Source organism: Giraffa tippelskirchi, chromosome 6, assembly GCF_054371585.1.
Source record: "Giraffa tippelskirchi isolate mGirTip1 chromosome 6, T2T-mGirTip1v1.2.pri, whole genome shotgun sequence".
Lineage (NCBI taxonomy): Eukaryota > Metazoa > Chordata > Mammalia > Artiodactyla > Giraffidae > Giraffa > Giraffa tippelskirchi.
In genome coordinates this window covers 172,407,893-172,426,506 of record NC_137280.1, presented here as the reverse complement: position 1 = coordinate 172,426,506, position 18,614 = coordinate 172,407,893, and the positions used below count along the sequence as shown (strand labels likewise).

At 36.7% G+C, this 18,614-nt stretch overlaps 1 long non-coding RNA gene across 1 annotated transcript in view; it reads right to left on the bottom strand.

Annotated features, from left to right (window-relative positions):
- LOC145511090 (uncharacterized) overlaps positions 1 to 18,614 on the bottom strand; it is a 704,343-nt gene that overhangs the window by 80,383 nt on the left and 605,346 nt on the right. Inside the window, exon 10 of the long non-coding RNA XR_014057492.1 lies at positions 11,639 to 11,750. This is a non-coding gene — a long non-coding RNA (uncharacterized LOC145511090). The remainder of the gene's footprint in view (positions 1 to 11,638; positions 11,751 to 18,614) is intronic.

The window sequence follows — 18,614 nt, the reverse complement described above, 5'->3', positions numbered from 1 at the left end:
CTAAGGGATTCTTGCCCACAGTAGTAGATATAATGGTCATCTGAGTTAAATTCACCCATTCCAGTCCATCTTAGTTTGCTGATTCCTAGAATGTCAATGTTCACTCTTGCCATCTTCTGTTTGACCACTTCCAATTTGCCTTGATTCATGGACCTAACATTTAATAAGGATTTAAACTATGGAAATTATATAGAAAGAATTTTATTTCAAAAATCTCTCTACTCCTTATCTACCCCTCTCCTTGGATCTTGATTTTAGTTTACTTACTTCAATAAACTATTTTCTTAATCAGTCTAGATATCTAAAAATATTTTCTGGAAAGTATTATAACACCCATTTGCTTTCACAAAGCAGTAGAATTTTCCCCAGTTTTCTCTCAGACTTTGAACCTCATCTTTTTTTTTTTTTTTTCAATCTCCGAAACAACCCTAAGTTCCCAGCATGCTGGACTAAAGAAGAATGGCAAAGATAGTTGTGTATCTGTGTACAGGATTAGTAAATCTTGGGCAAGCTTAACGGCTTAATGCCCTATTTAAAATTCAAGGTTGGTTTGTGTGGGAACAGTTCACAAAGTATAAACAACTAGAGCTTGTTTTTTATTACAAGAACATGTTCCCATAGAATTGTATTATTGTTAGTTTATATTATTTTGAGACCTTGTGAGGGATATCATTATTTAAGGACGACTTTTCCCTATTTTTTTCCTCTTTAAACAAAATGTCTTTATACTAGGAACATTATATTGATTTCCTAGATAGTTATTAACACAAAACAATAGTTATTAACGCAAATATTAAAAAAAATTAGGTGACTGTATAAATGTATTCTAAGCATTTTAAGTGGAAAGAAAACTGTTTTCCAGCTTATGAAGCACACATATTGTGTGACAATTATTTCTGTTTTAACCTAATGATTTTTTAAATATATAGAAGTATTTAATATGTTTTATACAATTCTATGAAAAGGTACATCATTCTATTTTTATTGAAGTATATTTATGTACAAAACTGCGTAAGTTGTAGCTGATAATACAGTGATTCACAGTTGTTAAAGGTTGTATTTTTTTTTTGTTTTAGTTTTTAAATATATACATATTTTTAAAAGCCAGGTCTACTTCTACATATAAAGGCAGGTTTTCTCAGGAGGGATTTACAGGAAGTAGTCTGGGGTGCAGCAGGTCACATGAGGCTCTCCATGATGAGATACCGGCTCAAACTGAAGGAAGGAATATTTCACTTATTTGTAAATTTTAATTAGAGTGTTTAACTGGCATGAATTAATAGAGTTGGATTCTTATTTTTAAGAAAAGTTCACAAGCTAACTTCCACTTAATTCATTACCATTTGTTTTATTGAAATGTATAATTAAGTGAAAAAGGATTCTTGGGAGTATGTTGTTGTAACAGTCAAAGAGATTTCCCTTCATTTAAACTAAATTACTGTTCTATGTTCATCTGCATATTTTTCTATAGTTGTCATCACAGTGCTTCTTCCCTGTCCTTCTCCCCACCTGTAACCACTAGCTGGTTCTCTTTATCTTTTTTTTGTTATATTCATGAATTTCTTGTATTTTTTAGACTCTGCATAAATTGATATCAAACAGCATTTGTCTTTGTCCACTTCACTTAGCACACTACCCTCCAAGTCCATCCATGCTGCAAATGACAAAATATCATTATTGATTTTATGGCTGAGTAGTATTCTGTTGTGAGTGTAGTATTCCATTTTAAGCTTTCCTTGGACTCAGAGAGTAAAGAATCCATCTGAAATACAGGAGCCTGGGTTCAGTCTCTGGCTTGGAAAGATACCCTGGAGAAGGGAATGGCTATCTACTCCAGCATTCTTGCTTGAAGAATTCCATGGATAGAACAGCCGGGCGGGCCACAGTCCATGAGATTGCAAAGAGTCGGACACGACTGTGCAAGTAACACACACACACACACACACACACACAATTTTATCGTCTCAACCATCTGTTGATAGGCTCTTAGGTTGTTTTCATATTTTAAGAATTGTAAGTAATGCTTCTGTGAACATTAGGATGCACGCAGTTTTTCTAATTAGTGTTTTTTTTGTTTGTTTTGTTTTGTTTTTTTCAGGCTTATATCAAGGAGTGAAGTTGCTGGGTCATATGGTAGTTTATAATTTTAGTTTTTTAATTTTTATATTAAAATTGCTCCTTCATAGTTTTACATGAGGAAATATCAGTCTTGCACACCAAACTTAGTATTTATGTAACTATCTGTTTCCTCACCAATTTCTTACTGTGTGTCTTGTCTTGCATTAGTCACTCAGTTGTGTCTGATTCTTTGCAACTGCATGGACTGCAACCTCAGACTCCTCTGCCCATGGAATTCTCCAGGCAAAAATACTGGAGTGGATAGCCAATCCCTTCTCCAGGGGATCTTTTGGATCCAGGGATCAAACCTGGGTCTCCTGCATTGCAGGCAGATTCTTCACCATCTGAGCCACCCTGGAAGTCCCTTACAAGGTGCTGTATTAAGAAGCATAAAAAAGGATTACTAAGATGTATCTCCTACTTTCTAAATTTTCATAATGGAGAAACAGATAGAGCACACCATGGACAGGGGAAATACTGTGCTGTGTCAAGTCTTAAGAAGAAAGAGCTGGCGATTCTAGGAAAAATTCATAGCTGTTTGCTGGTACCTGAAGCAGATGATGTTTTGAAGTGGGAATAGAAAATGAAGCTCAGCATGGCCAGGGTTTTGACCCAGAGTTTTGAATTGAAAAAGAAAGGAAAGAAAATTGGCTGCAGTGTGGAGAACTAACTGACAGAGGAAGAACTGAAAAGCAAAGAGAAGAGACTACTCTTTAAACTATCCAAGTGAAACATGATGATCTCCTCCTGAACAAGGACTGTGGAAGAGTCTGTACCAAGGTTGAGACAGAGGGGAAAGAAATGGAGAAGGTGAAATCAAAAGAACTTAAGCTCAGCTGAATGAATACAATGTACACATTAGGAACTGGAGAAGTAAACAATTACAAAGATTTCTACCTACGATAAAAAAAAAATGGATATTATGCCATTAACAGAAATATAAGGAAAGGAAGCAATTTTGATGACTAGACGGAGGATGGAAATTTAATGAGATATTTTTTTATTCACATGTTAAGCTTGAGATAGATACAAAACATCCACATAGACATGTCTAGTAGGCTGGTGGATATACCTGGAACTAAAGTGTGGGGGGCGGGGGGAGCTTGTTCTGAGAATGTGCACACTACAAGAGCTTCAAGCCACCATGTTTCTCCTTCCAGGTCTTTCATGAGCCCAGGCTCACTCGATTTAATTCTATCGCTTTAACTTCTCAAATATGTAAGTTTTTATTCCAGGATCTATTTCTTTAAAGATTGATATGACTTAATATTCTATTCTAAGCCAGAGTGGTTCTCTGACCCACATACTTTCTCTTCAAAAATTGAACTACATTTATCACTTAAAAGTATTATCACAGAGATAACATCAGATTGGACTTGCCAATATTAATTATTTTTGACCTACAAAAATGGCAAATATATGTACTTGATACTAGTACATACATACTATATTATTAAACCAATTGTAAAATATATAAACTAGTCACTAGATCTCACTGATTCAAGATTACAATATTAAATGTTTGGTAAGATAATATATTTTAAGTTTTTTTCTATTAATACATACACTGACAAAAGTGGTATTATACCATACATATTTTAGGAACTTGCTTTTTTAATATAATGTATTATAGGCCTCTTCTCTTAATACCTAACCTTTTAATTTCTGCAAATAATTCAAGTAGTTTCTTCCTTCATTAACATAAAAATTCATCAGTAAAAGTTATCTTATGCATTTGTATTTCATGCATTTGTCCAATTATTTCTCAGGATAAATTCCATTTTATTAATGAGTATTAGGCAAAGTCATCTGTCTTCAGAATTTCAACATGCTTAAAACTTGCAGATAGACACAACTATTCTCTGTACATATAACACATGAACTATGCTCTAAATACTCCATTTTTAAAATTTTTAAAAAACTTTATGTCTTAAAGTTTCTTCATTGAAATGCATCGTAAAGAGAACTTTTTCTTTCCATCCATACCCCTCTTTGTCCTTCTCAATTTTGCTGAACAACATCCTCTTTCCAAAACAATTTCTAAACAAAAACCAACAACCAAAAATAAAAGCACCTGGACATCATCCTTTTCCTTTTAAAGGTTGTATTCTTTTAGAATACACCCTGCCTCCCAATAATGACTTTCCTAGGCAGTCTCTGTATATAGTATATCCTTTGGATTTTGATTAAAAATGCTAAAGAGTGCTTCTTATCTACAATCCTGCTGTCTTACAAGTCACTAGAACTAACACCCAAAAAAGATGTTCTTTTCATTATAGGGGACTGGAATGCAAAAGTAGGAAGTCAAGAAACACTTGGTGTAACAGGCAAGTTTGGCCTTGGAGTACAGAATGAAGCAGGGCAAAGGCTAATAGAGTTTTGCCTTGAGAACGCACTGGTAATAGCAAACACCCTATTCCAACAACACAAGAGAAGACTCTACACGTGGACATCACCAGATGGTCAACACCGAAATCAGATTGATTATATTCAGATTGATTATATTCTTTGCAGCAAAAAATGGAGAAGCTCTATACAGTCAGCAAAAAAAAAAGACCAGGAGCAGACTGTGGCTCAGATCATGAATAGCTTATTGCCAAATTCAGACTTAAATTGAAGAAAGTAGGGAAAACCACTAGACCATTCAGGTATGACATAGATCAAATCCCTTATGAGTATATAGTGGAAGTGAGAAAGGGACTAGACCTGATAGACAGAGTGCCTGATGAACTATGGACAGAGGTTCGTGACATTGTACAAGAGACAGGGATCAAGAAAATCCCCATGGAAAAGAAATGCAAAAAAGCAAAATGGCTGTCTGAGGAGGCCTTACAGATAGCTGGGAAGAGAAGAGAAGTGAAAAGCAAAGGAGAAAAGGAAAGATATTCCCATCTGAATGCAGAGTTCCAAAGAATAGCAAGGAGAGATAAGAAAGCCTTCCTCAGCGATCAGTGCAAAGAAATAGAGGAAAACAACAGATTGGGAAAGACTAGAGATCTCTTCAAGAAAATTAGAGATACCAAAGGAACATTTCATGCAAAGATGGGCTCGATAAAGGACAGAAATGGTATGGACCTAACAGAAGCAGAAGATATTAAGAAGAGGTGGCAAGAATACACAGAAGAACTGTACAAAAAAGATCTTCATGACCCAGATAATCACGATGGTGTGATCACTCACCTAGAGCCAGACATCCTGGAATGTGAAGACAAATGGGCCTTAGAAAGCATCACTACGAACAAAGCTAGTGGAGGTGATGGAATCCCAGTTGAGCTATTTCAAATCCTCAAAGATGATGCTGTGAAAGTGCTGCACTCGATATGCCAGCAAATTTGGAAAACTCAGCAGTGGCCACAGGACTGGAAAAGGTCAGTTTTCGTTCCAATCCCAAAGAAAGGCAATGCCAAAGAATGCTCAAACTACCGCACAATTGCACTCATCTCACATGCTAGTAAAGTAATGCTCAAAATTCTCCAAGCCAGGCTTCAGCAATACGTGAACAGTGAACTTCCAGATGGTTTTAGATAAGGCAGAGAAACCAGACATCAAATTGCCAATATCCGCTTGATCATCGAAAAAGCAAGAGAGTTCCAGAAAAACATCTATTTCTGCTTTATTGACTATGCCAAAGCCTTTGACTGTGTGGATCACAATAAACTGTGGAAAATTCTGAAAGAGATGGAATACCAGACCATCTGACCTGTCTCTTGAGAAACCTGTATGCAGGTCAGGAAGCAACAGTTAGAACTGGACATGGAACAACAGACTGGTTCCAAATAGGAAAAGGAGTCCGTCAAGGCTGTATATTGTCACCCTGCTTATTTAACTTATATGCAGAGTACATCGTGAGAAACGCTGGGCTGGAAGAAACACAAGCTGGAATCAAGATTGCTGGAAGAAATATCAATAACCTCAGATATGCGGATGACACCACCCTTATGGCAGAGAGTGAAGAACTAAAGAGCCTCCTGATGAAGGTGAAGGAGGATAGTGAAAAAGTTGGCTTAAAGCTCAACGTTCAGAAAACTAAGATCATGGCATCTGATCACATCACTCCATGGGAAATAGATGGGGAAACAGTGGAAACAGTGTCAGACTTTATTTTTTTGGGCTCCAGAATCACTGTTGATGGTGATTGCAGCCATGAAATTAAAAGACGCTTACTCCTTGGAAGGAAGGTTATGGCCAACCTAGATAGCATATTTAAAAGCAGAGACATTACTTTGCCAACAAAAGTCCATCTAGTCAAGGCTATGGTTTTTCCAGTGGTCATGTATGGATGTGAGAGTTGGACGGTGAAGAAAGCTGAGCGCCGAAGAATTGATGCTTTTGAAGTGTGGTGTTGGAGAAGACTCTTGAGAGTCCCTTGGACTGCAAGGAGGTCCAATCAATCCATCCTAAAAGAGATCAATCCTGGGTGTTCATTGGAAGGTCTGATGTTGAAGCTGAAACTCCAATACTTTGGGCACCTCATGCGAAGGGTTGAATCATTGGAAAAGACCCTAATGCTGGGTAGGATTGGGGGCGGGAGGAGAAGGGGACGACAGAGGATGAGATGGTTGGATGGCATCACCGACTCGATGAACATGGGTTTGGGTAGACTCCGGGAGTTGGTGATGGACAGAGAGGCCTGGCGTGATGCAGTTCATGGGGTCGCAAAGAGTCGGACATGACTGAGCGACTGAACTGAACTATTTGCTGTAAGATAAAACCCACCTCTTTCAAATTCTATGTAAGGCCTTACATTCCTTTCTTGGATCTTGTTCTTCTTTCCACCCTATTTCTTGCATCATTATTAGTCTTATTAGACTAGCAGACTTTCTCAAATGCTGTCATTTCTTTTCTCTTGAATTTCATTGAAATCTTCATCTCTACTTAGCCACCTGGCTAGCACATATAATTGTCCCTCAATAATCAACAGAATTAAAAAAACATTACAAAATACTATGTATCCTATTCTTTACCTTCCTGATAGAATTACTTCCCTTTTAGGGCCCAGCACCCCTACACACACACACACACACACACACACACACACACACACACACACACACTATTTTACATCAAATAGCTCTTATGAATATTTAATTGCCTTTATATGTCTATATGGGCTTCCTTGGTGGCTCAGTGGTAAAGAATCCGTCTGCCAATGCAGGAGATTCAAGTTTGATCCCTGGGTGAGGAAGATCCCCTGAAGAAAGAAGTGGCAACCTACTCTAGTCTTCTTGCCTAGAAAATTTCATGAACAGAGCTAGCCTGGTGGGGCTACAGTCTCGGGGGTCATAAAAGAGTCAGACAAGATTTAGCAACTAAATAACAACAGTAATATGTCTATATATGTTTGCACTTTTCCAGGATATGGAAGGAACTACATGCAAATTATATTCATTTTCCTAATACCTAAATAAGTGCAGGTTCTGAATGAATTTTGAATGAATGAATGAATGGAAGAAAAGATGAGTGGAGGAAGAAAAAAATATTTCATGGGAAGTTACCTGAGGATGAATATAAGTGGAAAATCCTTAAGGGCTTACAGGAAAAAAAAAAGAAAGAGGACTAAATAAGAGGCATAGACTGAATAAAAGACATATGATATGTGTGTGTGTGTGTGTGCGTGTGTGTGTGCGTGCGCGCATGCGCTCCGTCGTGTTCGATTCTCTGCAACCTGTACACTGCAGCCCTCCAGGCTCCTCTGTCCATGGAACTTTCCAGGCAAGAATACTGGAGTGGGTAGTCATTACCTTCTCCAGGGGATTTTTCTGATCCAGGGATCAAATCCGTGTCTCCTGCATTGGTAGGCGGATTCTTTACCACTAGCATCACCTGGGAAGCCCAATGTATACATATGTATGCCTGTGAGTGTGGTGTGTTTACCTATCCACTGGTCAATTTATCTCCCTTTATATTCTGTAACCACTCAAATAATCCCCTATTATTATCTGTACACTGAAAAATATTGTCACTTTGTCCGTGTAATTACACTGGATTTTAGTCTTCTGGGGGATTCCCCTAAAGCCTCAGTATTGTGTGTTACTAAACACTCTACTGATTCTCAACACTATTTAATAGAATATGTGCTCTAGGCAAATTTGGCTTTTATATAACAGAAGTTCAGGTAGACATTAATTCTCTGTTGATTCCTAATCCTATGCCAGAAAAGATTACATTATCACACAATAACATAGTTAAATGATTTGATGTGAAAGGTTTTCAATTTATTTATTTTGCTAAGTAGTTTAAAACTAAATTAAAAACATTACATTATCAATGAAATTCTTCAGATAATTAAAAAATATATAACATATATATATTTAACCTATATAAATATATACATTTTTGACAACAAATGAAAATTCATAGGATAATATCTGTAGAATACCATGTTTCATAATACTTCAGAGATTGACTTTGACATTTATGTTTCGCCTTGTATTTTATAACACACGCACACACACGAATGTGTGTGTTAAATATGAAACTGGTCTTCACACTTTACACTGGAGAGACCGACTGACGAAGGTCGCAAGACAAGCACTTGTTTTATTCCCCTTAGATCATTGATTTGCAAATATTTAAGCTTTCAAACTGAACTGAATTTAAGTACAATAAAATATATTTCCTTTCCTTAAGCAATTTCAGTCATCAGAAACAGCACTAAAAAATATATCGAAAGAGAAAACAAATCAACATGTTTTTCCACTATTTTCCTATTTTGGTGTTTTCTCTGTCAGTAGGTAAAAGTTTTCACTTTGAAATTCTTCCACAGCTTCAATTCGGTGATAGTGATCATGCTGAGGAGACAGAGTACTTTTTGTATACTGCTCTCATTCCTGTTTGCCCCTAACTTAGACATTACTGCCATTCTGATGACACCACCACAGAAAATTTAACTTTGCTGCGTCTCAGCTTCCACTTCCCCTCCTCTCTCTCATGACATAAACAAATCAATACTGGAGAAGATATGAGACTAATGTTAAGAAAAGGATCGATGTATGGAGGGAATATGAGCACAGTCTCACATATGTTTCCTACCTCCTGAATGTGTGACCTGAGACAGATACACACACACAAACACTCATCTCTTGAGCTTCAGTGTCCAGATCTAAAAATCTAGATGTAAAGAACTTGGTCACGATATATAGACATAAAAGTTTCTTATATGATTTCAAAAAATTTGGTTCCTAGTACTTCTTTAATAGGCTTTCTAATACTTAAGAGTCTATAATACTGACCTGCAAGCTTTGCTTAAGTGTATGAATAATATTTACTATACTTTCAAAGATACAATGAAAATAAATTATCAGGAATCACTCTAGTTTTATTTTTTTATTCTCTCCACATCAAATGTCCTTACCTTTTCTGCCACTATATCTTTGTTTTTAAAAAAATAATGTTTCAAAACACAAAGTTCAAAAAAGTCTTGTTTTATAAATTATCTTATAAGCAAGATGATATGTCAATCAGATCTAAAACACTGCTGGGGTTTCTTAGACCTGTTGAGAATCATGACTGACTCTGATCCAAAGGCTTGAGAGGGCATTCATTTATAAGGGGGTGACTGCTTTGGGTTACTATTTACATTTCTGCATTTTAATATAGCTTAAAAATCTGGTGGGGGACTTTTGATTTTAAATATTTCCAACAGAGCTCTACTTGTTAATTTTCGGTATCTTGGATCTGCCAATGATTTGTCAAGCCCCAAAAGTGGTGAAAAGGAAGGAGTAGAAGAAAAGAACAGAGGAAGGAAAGAAGAGAGAAAATTGATTTCCATCGTGTCCCTGTTTATTATAGCTGGTAATAACTATGAGGCAAGTAACCTTTGTCCGCATAGACCAGATTAAAGCCCCTCAAGTCTCAGAAGGCAGTCTACTATCCTATCAAACTTCACCTGGAAGGAGACCAGGAACAATCAGGCTTCAAACCTCGGGGATTATGAATTAGGTCTTTTAAGTAAAACAAGAACAAACTCTTGCAGGCCACTGCAGACATTTCTACAGCAAACTAAAACCTGCAGTCCCTCCCCTCGGTCATACAGTATATCCCTCCCGCTGCCCCTGATTTCTAATGCACAAAAGAGAGCAGTGGCTAAAATCATCACAAAAGAACAGCATTAAAGCTTGACCACCACCTCCATTCTGTCCCAGTGACTCTCCTCTCACTGTCACCCTCATGGCTCAAGATGAAAAGGTCAAGTCCTCATCTCCAGCTTTTCGAAACATATGCTACTACTACAGTGCTTCACACGATTTATTCTTGTGCGAAAATTTTGCTTATGCTCTTCTATGGAGTAAATAAGTGTATGAGTTTCTCAAAAAGAAGGTATGGCTTCTTCAGTATAATAAAAGCTGCAGCAGTTTTTCTTTATTTTGCAAACATTGCCAATTATGATAGTTGATGGGCTTGTGCCCAATCATACTGCAGCAGAGGAGGATTCAGGAGCCCTTCAAATTCTCTTCTGCTTTGCTATGTGGAGAATAAATCATTAAGCAATAGTTTCTCACAGCAGCCAAGTGAAGAATATCCTTTGACCACTGTAGTCTGGAGGAAAAATAGAAACTTTCTAATTAAACTATGCACTGATATGCTACTGACATTCAGGAAGGGCTATCTATACATATATATGTGTGTATATATACACACACAGTGATATATATGTATATATATACACACACACATATATATATACAAACAAATACATCTGCTTTAATTTTATTGTTTCCATTTCATTATACAGCTTGGATGACTGTGATGCTGAAAGGTTTGCTAGTTCTCCACTGTTCCCCAGTAGCATACTGGGCACCTACCGACCTGGGGGCTCATCTTTCGGTGTCCTATCTTTCTGCCTATTCATACTGTTCATGGGGTTCTCAAGGCAAGAGTGCTGAGGTTGTCTGCCATTCCCTCTCCAGTGGGCCACGCTGTCAGGCCCTAACTAGCAGGGACATGCCTTTCAGCAGCTCAGCATGGCTGGGTGACATGCCCAGTGTCCTGGCTGTCCCACTGCTGGTCCTTGCTGTGCGTTTAAACCTTCACTGGTCACTGGGTGTTGGTCAAGATGAAGCCAGGGCTTGAGGCAAAGGCCCTGCTGGAGTGTCTGGAAAGGGGGCCTGGGGAAGGCTGGAGCCGATGTTGGAAGGTGTCCCGGAGCAGAGGGCACCCAGGCCTTACTGTGGCCACTGCCCAGAAGTCACTGGCCATGCTGGGGCCAATGATTTTGGTTAAACGAGGTCGAAAGGATGGAGCTCGGATCTGATACAGTTTGTGTCTCTGTAAGAAGAGACACCAGGGAGTTTTCTCTCTCCACCTCTTCAAACACACATCAAGGAAAGACCATGCGGGCACGTATCTAGATGGTGGCCATCTGCATTCCAGGAAGAGAGCTCTCACCAGAATCCAGCCTTGCTGGCACCCTGATCTCAGATGCCTAGCCTTCAGAACTGTGAGAAAATAAATGCTGGTTGTTTAAGCTGCTCACTCTGCACCATTTTGTTACGGCAACCCATGCTGACTAAAATCTTACCTTATGTCCATGCAAACCCTCTAGGCTCTAGTGGACAGTGATTTCAAGATTACTTTGGACCAGTGATTTGAAGAGATTTTTATCTTCTGGAAAGTAGGTTAAGCCTCCTCACCTATCAAATAATTTATGGGAGGATTGTAAGGAAAATTTTCTTTCTTTATGAGACATATAAACAACTTAAAACTGGGTTCAAAATGCATTACATTAAATATGATTATTTGCCCTGTATTTTATCATACATAAAATAAATTATAAACTATACAAAGAATACTTGCAGTTATGAAAGATATAAAGGTCATACAATCACTAGTAAACTAATATAACTATTAATATGCTGATACATCTCCTTCTACTGTGCTATTTCAATACCCAAACTTTGTTAATAAAGTTGCAAAATTGAGCTTATGTTGTGTGTATTAAGTTTCTATTTTTATGATCCCAAATTATTCTTCAGAAATCACCATTTTAATAGCTACATAAATGTCTGTCACATAGATGTGTCATAATCATTTACCCATTCTATTTATTTTTGGCCATTTATGTTATTTACAACTTTAACAATTATAACTCATATGAGTAGAAGCAAATATTTAGATAAAGCTTTGCCTGCGTTTCTCCTTTGTTCAGTTACACAGTGCTGTTTTGTTTCCTTTGTAGAAATTAATAAACTGTTCCCGAGATCTGCAAGATTACAAGGTATTATTTCTTGCTTTCAGTGGCACTGCGTTTGGAAAATATCTCTTACATAATTTCATGAATATTTCAATAGGAACAGGAAGAGTACGAATTAGGAGCAGCTAGCCAAGATCTCCACTGGAAATCAGTCTCCGTAATATCAAACAACCTGTACTTACTGACTTTGTTCTAGTGCAATATCACCTTTTTCTCAAAGCATATGCACAAATTTCTACACAAAGAAAGACATTCCCGTATATAACAACAGTTGCAGTTTCTCAGACTTGGCAGTCTTTTGATTATAGTAACTTTGACAAATGTGACATTGGCAATATTAATGCATTAATGTCATTCATATCAATCATATCTAGCTTGAGGGGTCATTTTCAAAGTTAATCGCTTAAGGCAAAGTCGCCAACTATTAATGCTCCTAAATAGTAACCATTCAGGAAACTGTGGACTTAGCCATGTTTAATCACATTTCAACTTGTTTTAGAAAATGTTTATACACCTGTTCCAAAATACTTCCAAAAGGAATAAACATATTTGCATATGTACTTTATTTCCCAGGCAAGAATACTAGAGTGGGTGGCCATTTCCTTCTCCAGGGAATCTTCCCAACCCAGGGATTGAACTTGTGTCTCTTATGTCTCCTGCATTGGAGGCAGATTCTTAACCAACTGAGCCACCAGAGAGCCCTTATTACTATTATACATGTCCTAATTCTGAACGTCAATTTGATCCTCTTTTTAAAAATGTATTATTGCTATGTCCAAATTTCCAAAAAACACCCTTTTTATATGTAACCCACTAATGTAACCCACTATAATTTCTGAAAAAGTTGTAATTTTTTAAACAGTAACTGGTAGTTGAAACAATTGTATTTAACCTATAACCTAGTAGTGCAATGAAAACCTGTTATATACAAGATGTATTTCAAAAGAAGAACAGAAGGCACCAAAATAAATTATTTTGTGGGTACTATCTATCATTGCAACTTACATTCTGTGAAATTAAACTAGTTTTAAATGTTATTGATAGAATTTTACAAACCAGTTTTTGCTAAAACTTTTAGATAAGAATTTAAAAGTTAGAAATGTGAATGACAGTTTAAAAAGGGAAGCATAAAAATGTGGAAACCAAATTAAATCTACTTCGAAAAATGTTGAAATCCAAGTAATTTGGATCCCAAAAATAATCAGCGGTTCATATCCTGTTCCAAATGAGAAGTCATCCTCTCAGCCAATTGCTGCTGTAACATTCAATGAGCTCAGTGTCAGACCAGTTCTGTGTATTTTTGCCACAACTTAAATAGGTTTAGCTTTCAAGTATGGATCAAGTGAAAAATTATATGGGGGAAAAAAAAAACAACTTCAAAGCATTACAGCTCTTGTTTTATAGCATAATGATAAAAGGTGCCTGGGGTGAAATCCTGCACTGTTACTTACTAGCTCAGGGACCTTGTGAAAATTACTTATATCCTCTGTGCCTCAGGTTTTTCATATGTAAAATGGTGATAACAATAATCATTCAGAGTTGTTAAGATAATTAAATGTCATAATACACAGGAAGTATTTAGAACAGCGTGGCAGGGAGTGAGGGCTATATTAGCGTTACATGCGATCATTATCCTGTGGATGGTTTCCCATTACGCTCCACATATAATCTATCACCATGTTACAAACACATCCAGGAAGACAGGAGAATAAATGCACATACCTGAAGCTTATACTGTTAACGAGAACAATACAATTTATGTCAAGTCGGATACAAAACTGCTGGGAAAAACTCAAGAAATTCCTTAGCATGGAGGAGGAATTTACCATTTTTTATTCATAATCTCGATTTTACCCTTTATTTACCCCTCCCACCTCAACCTTTTCACCAAGTACTATCCAGATAATTGCTCATGGGGTTGCTTTCAGAAATGCGTATGCCAAGGCGCTCCACTTTTATTTATTAATTACTCTGGTTTTCATTTGCTCTTTTTTTAGTTTCTCAAGATGGAGGTTTACATGACTGTTTGGGGACCTTTCTTCTCTTCTTACAAAAGCATTTAATAATACTACACATTTTACTCTCAGCAGCGCTTTGGCAGCCTTCCACAAATTTTGAAATGATTTCTTTTTTATTGAGTTTAAAATATTTTAAAATTTTTCCTCAGACTTTTTATTTGACCTGTGGGATATTTCCAATTATGCTGTTTAATTTCCCAATAATTAGGGATTTTTTAAATATAATTCGGTCATTGGTTTCTAGTTTAACTCTGTTTAATCTGAGAACATAATTTAAATGATTTATATTCTTTGAGGTTTATTTTGTAGGCTGGAAAAAATATATCTCTATGTGTATTTTGAAATACCATGTATTTACTGTTCTTGAATAGAGTGTTCTAGAAACATCAATTAGGCTTACTTGGTAGATGTGTGTGTGTTTAGTCGCTCAGTTGTATCCAACTCTTTGCAACCCCATGTACTGTAGCCATGTACTTGGTAGATAATGTTGGCCAATGCTTCTGTGATGTAATTGATTTACTGTATATTTTCTGAGAGAGCAGGATTCAAGTCTCTAGCTATCACTTTAGTTTCTCTATTTTTTCCTTTCAATTCTATCATGGTTTTCTTCATATATTTTGAAGCTCTGCTGTTGGGACGGGTATGTCTTGGTGAACTGACCCTTGATATCGTTGTGTAATGATCCAATTATCAGTATTATTTTATATTCTGAAATCTAGTTTGTCTGATATTAATATAGACACTCTTAACTATGAATTTTGTAGTTGATCCAGATTCTCACAGTTAATTTTGGAGCAAAATATTATTGTGACCTTCTTTTCTGTCCTATGTGGAAACAGAACCTCTGATGCTGTTTTTACTAAAGCAAAGTATCTGAAATTCCATTTTCTGGAGACCCTTCCCAGATTTGGAAAATTATTTGTCTGTAAAGCTTAGTTTCTTTCAATGATGTGAAAAGTTATCTTTTGTACTGGGTGTCCACAGGTCTTTTAGTGATAATGAGGATTTGATTTGGGAAGTAGTTCATTTTACACCAGAAGCCTGACAATTAACTTTTAACTTGATTTCCGTTAGAACCTGATTTTGATGGCACAGCATGAAGCATATTGCCATTTTACATAGGGAATAAATAAGTCACAGAAAAACTGAACGCATTAGAGTGATCTTTGACTCTCAGTTGCATATGAGTACAGCCTTAAAAAAAAAAAAAAAAGGGGATCAAATATGTCTGGCTTTAGATGCTTATAAATAAAATCATTGGAAAGTCTATTTAAGTCACAAACAAAACAGCAGAGATTTAGAAATGATAGGACTTATATATGAGATCTGCTTTCAGAACTTACTGATAACCTCAGGGAAGAAATTTAGTAGCAAAAAAGCCCAAGCTTCTTAGCAACACAAATGGATAACACAAGACTACTTGACTTAACTACTAAGAGACTTATTATGAGGTACAAATTAATACCGAGTGGAGAGCACTATCAAGTGTTACACAATTATTCATTTTTATTATTAAGTTGATTTAGTTTCTTTGACAAATGCTCTAAAGTACTAATTTTATCCCGTTAGGCACTAGATTTTTGAAATTACAATCATATATTGAGATACCTAATAATATCTTAGTTACAGTAATGCGAAGTGTTGGCAACCTCTATTTCTAAACCTATGAATTTAGAAACACAATACTTTATTTTTTTTTTTCTTCCTTATGGGGATAGTATCAAAATCTAGTGTTGATAGAGATTTTTCCCAATATCTTCACTTTAATATTTTGTAATCCCCCTGTCTCCCTTAGGATGTCCCGGCTTATAAATTGACATTGATGAGTAGTACTGAGATCAGGAAATAGCATGGTTAGTGTTCTGGCAGCTCCATGCTGTCAGTCCCATCAGTTAATATCTTTTCTCACCTGCCAGCTTAATGCTGCATAGTCATTTGAAAGCTCTATGTAAGAGTCTCCCACCTACTTTTCTTGTTATGAGGAAGTTTCCTGAGTTTCTCTGTCATTATACATTTTTTAATCTGTTTGAAAGTAACATGACCCGCTGCATGGTTTCCCCTTTATTAATGCAAATGTACCAGACGGTATCTTTAAATGCCTAGAATTAAACATTTTCTGTCAATTTCAGAAGATGGAGCTCTGTTCAAAAAATGAGAATGCTACTACAATCTTCGCTTTAATTGCTGCATTATAATCTCCAGACCTGAAAAGCTCTGGAGATCCTGATACATAAAATGCCATTCAGCTATGCAGGTGTGGAATTCATTACACGTGTGTTGTAAGTTGGGAATACATCTTGAAGTCACTGAAAGAATATCAATGCCTTTGGGATATTTGATAATTTGAACTATTATTTAAAGTATAACAATGGTGATACAGTAAGAGAGAGCAAAAAAGTAAGAAAAAATGTAATTATAACCATGAGGACACACATACATAAACACACCTTTAAGAAGGAAAATATAAATGCTGTCTCATGATATAATAGTATAAAATAAGTAAGTCATTTATATATCAAACCTCAAGACACCTTTCTCCTCAAAAAGAACTTTATCATGAACATAAAACAGTAATTATTGTTTTGAGGTCTCTATGCATTATATTCATAGCTAAATTAATGGCAAGTGCACAGTTCAGTGCAGTTCAGTCACTCAGTCATGTCCGACTCTTTGTGACCCCATGGACTGCAGCACACCAGGCCTCCCTGTCCATCACCGACTCCCAGAGTTTACCCAAACTCATGTCCATCGAGTCAGTGATGCCATCCAACCATCTCATCCTCTGTCCTCCCCTTCTTCTCCCGCCCTCAACCTTTCCCAGCATCAGGGTCTTTTCAAATGAGTCAGGTCTTCGCATCAGGTGGCCAAAGTATTGGAGTTTCAGCTTCAGCATATCAGTCCTTCCAATGAATATTCAGGACTGATTTATTCATTGGCAAGTGTACAACCTGAAACAATCAATAGATTATAGGATAAAGTTCACACATTTCAACAGTAACAATAGTACAACAAGTGGTATGATTTTCTCATCCCATTGAACCCCTCAGAAAATAATTTCTGAGGCCAATGCACAGGCACTCTTGAATTAGAAGATATTTTTTTTTCTTTCTCTTTTTTTCCCTTAGTCACATATCAAATACTTGTCCTCTAAATTAACTGCATGGGTCAGGATTAAAGAAAGAAGAGGGAGCACAATCCATGTTAGTGAGTATGTTAATTGGCCTCTGTGCATTATTTTTTCTTTGATGACTTAATTTAAACCATTTTTGCTGAGAAATCTTCTGAAAGGGAACATGCAATTTTCAAAGAAAAAAAGTTGTGAGACAAGCTGATCAAAGTGCCCATCAGCTGGAATAACATTTCACTGTGGGTGACCTGAAAATCCTCATAATGGAGCTTAATCACATAAAACGGAAAAACAAAATGAATAGCAAGAATGAACATGGAGAGACAGCCCTACGCTGCCAATCAAGCAGTGTTTTAATGGTTCAGAGAGAAGAACCAATCAATGTGCTGATGTGATATCCAACTCAGTACTAGAACTGACCTCCTTATCTCCTGCAGAGAAGAAGTTTGAGAACAAAGTATCACCACTAAAACAACAGTAGAAAAGCTACCATCAAGTTTTCCTTAATGCTTACATTTATGTTGACATTCAAGGGCACAAAAATAAAAATATTACACTGAGTATGATTTATAAGTAAAAAGTGGCCAAAAACACACACCATCATTTAAAACGCACAAAACTGGTTATCATATTCATTTAGCTTTACACTAGAGTATTTCTAAGAGTTATACGATATTCACAATTGCAAGATTTTATTCCAGGTGTTCTGCCCTTTGCTTTGTGTTTCTATACGGGAAGTTTAAAATTAAAGTTATTTTTTATAGAAAATTATTTTGTTTTCTTCTAGATAAAATGCAGTATACTAATGCATATATATGGAATTTGAAAGATGGTAACGATAACCCTATATGCGAGACAGAATAAGAGACACAGATGCATGGAACAATTTTATGGACTCTGAGGGAGAAGGTGAGGGTGGGACGTTCTGGGAGAATGGCATTGAGACATGTGTATTGTCATATGTGAAACAGAGCACCATTCCATGTTCGATGCATGTGACAAGGGCTCAGGGCCGGGGCAATGGGATGATCCAGAAGGATGGGATGGGGAGGGAGGTGGGTGGGGGTTCCGGGAAGGGGAACACATGTAAACCCATGGCTGATTCATGTCAATGTATGGCAAAAACTATTACAATATTGTAAAGTAATTAGCCCCCAAC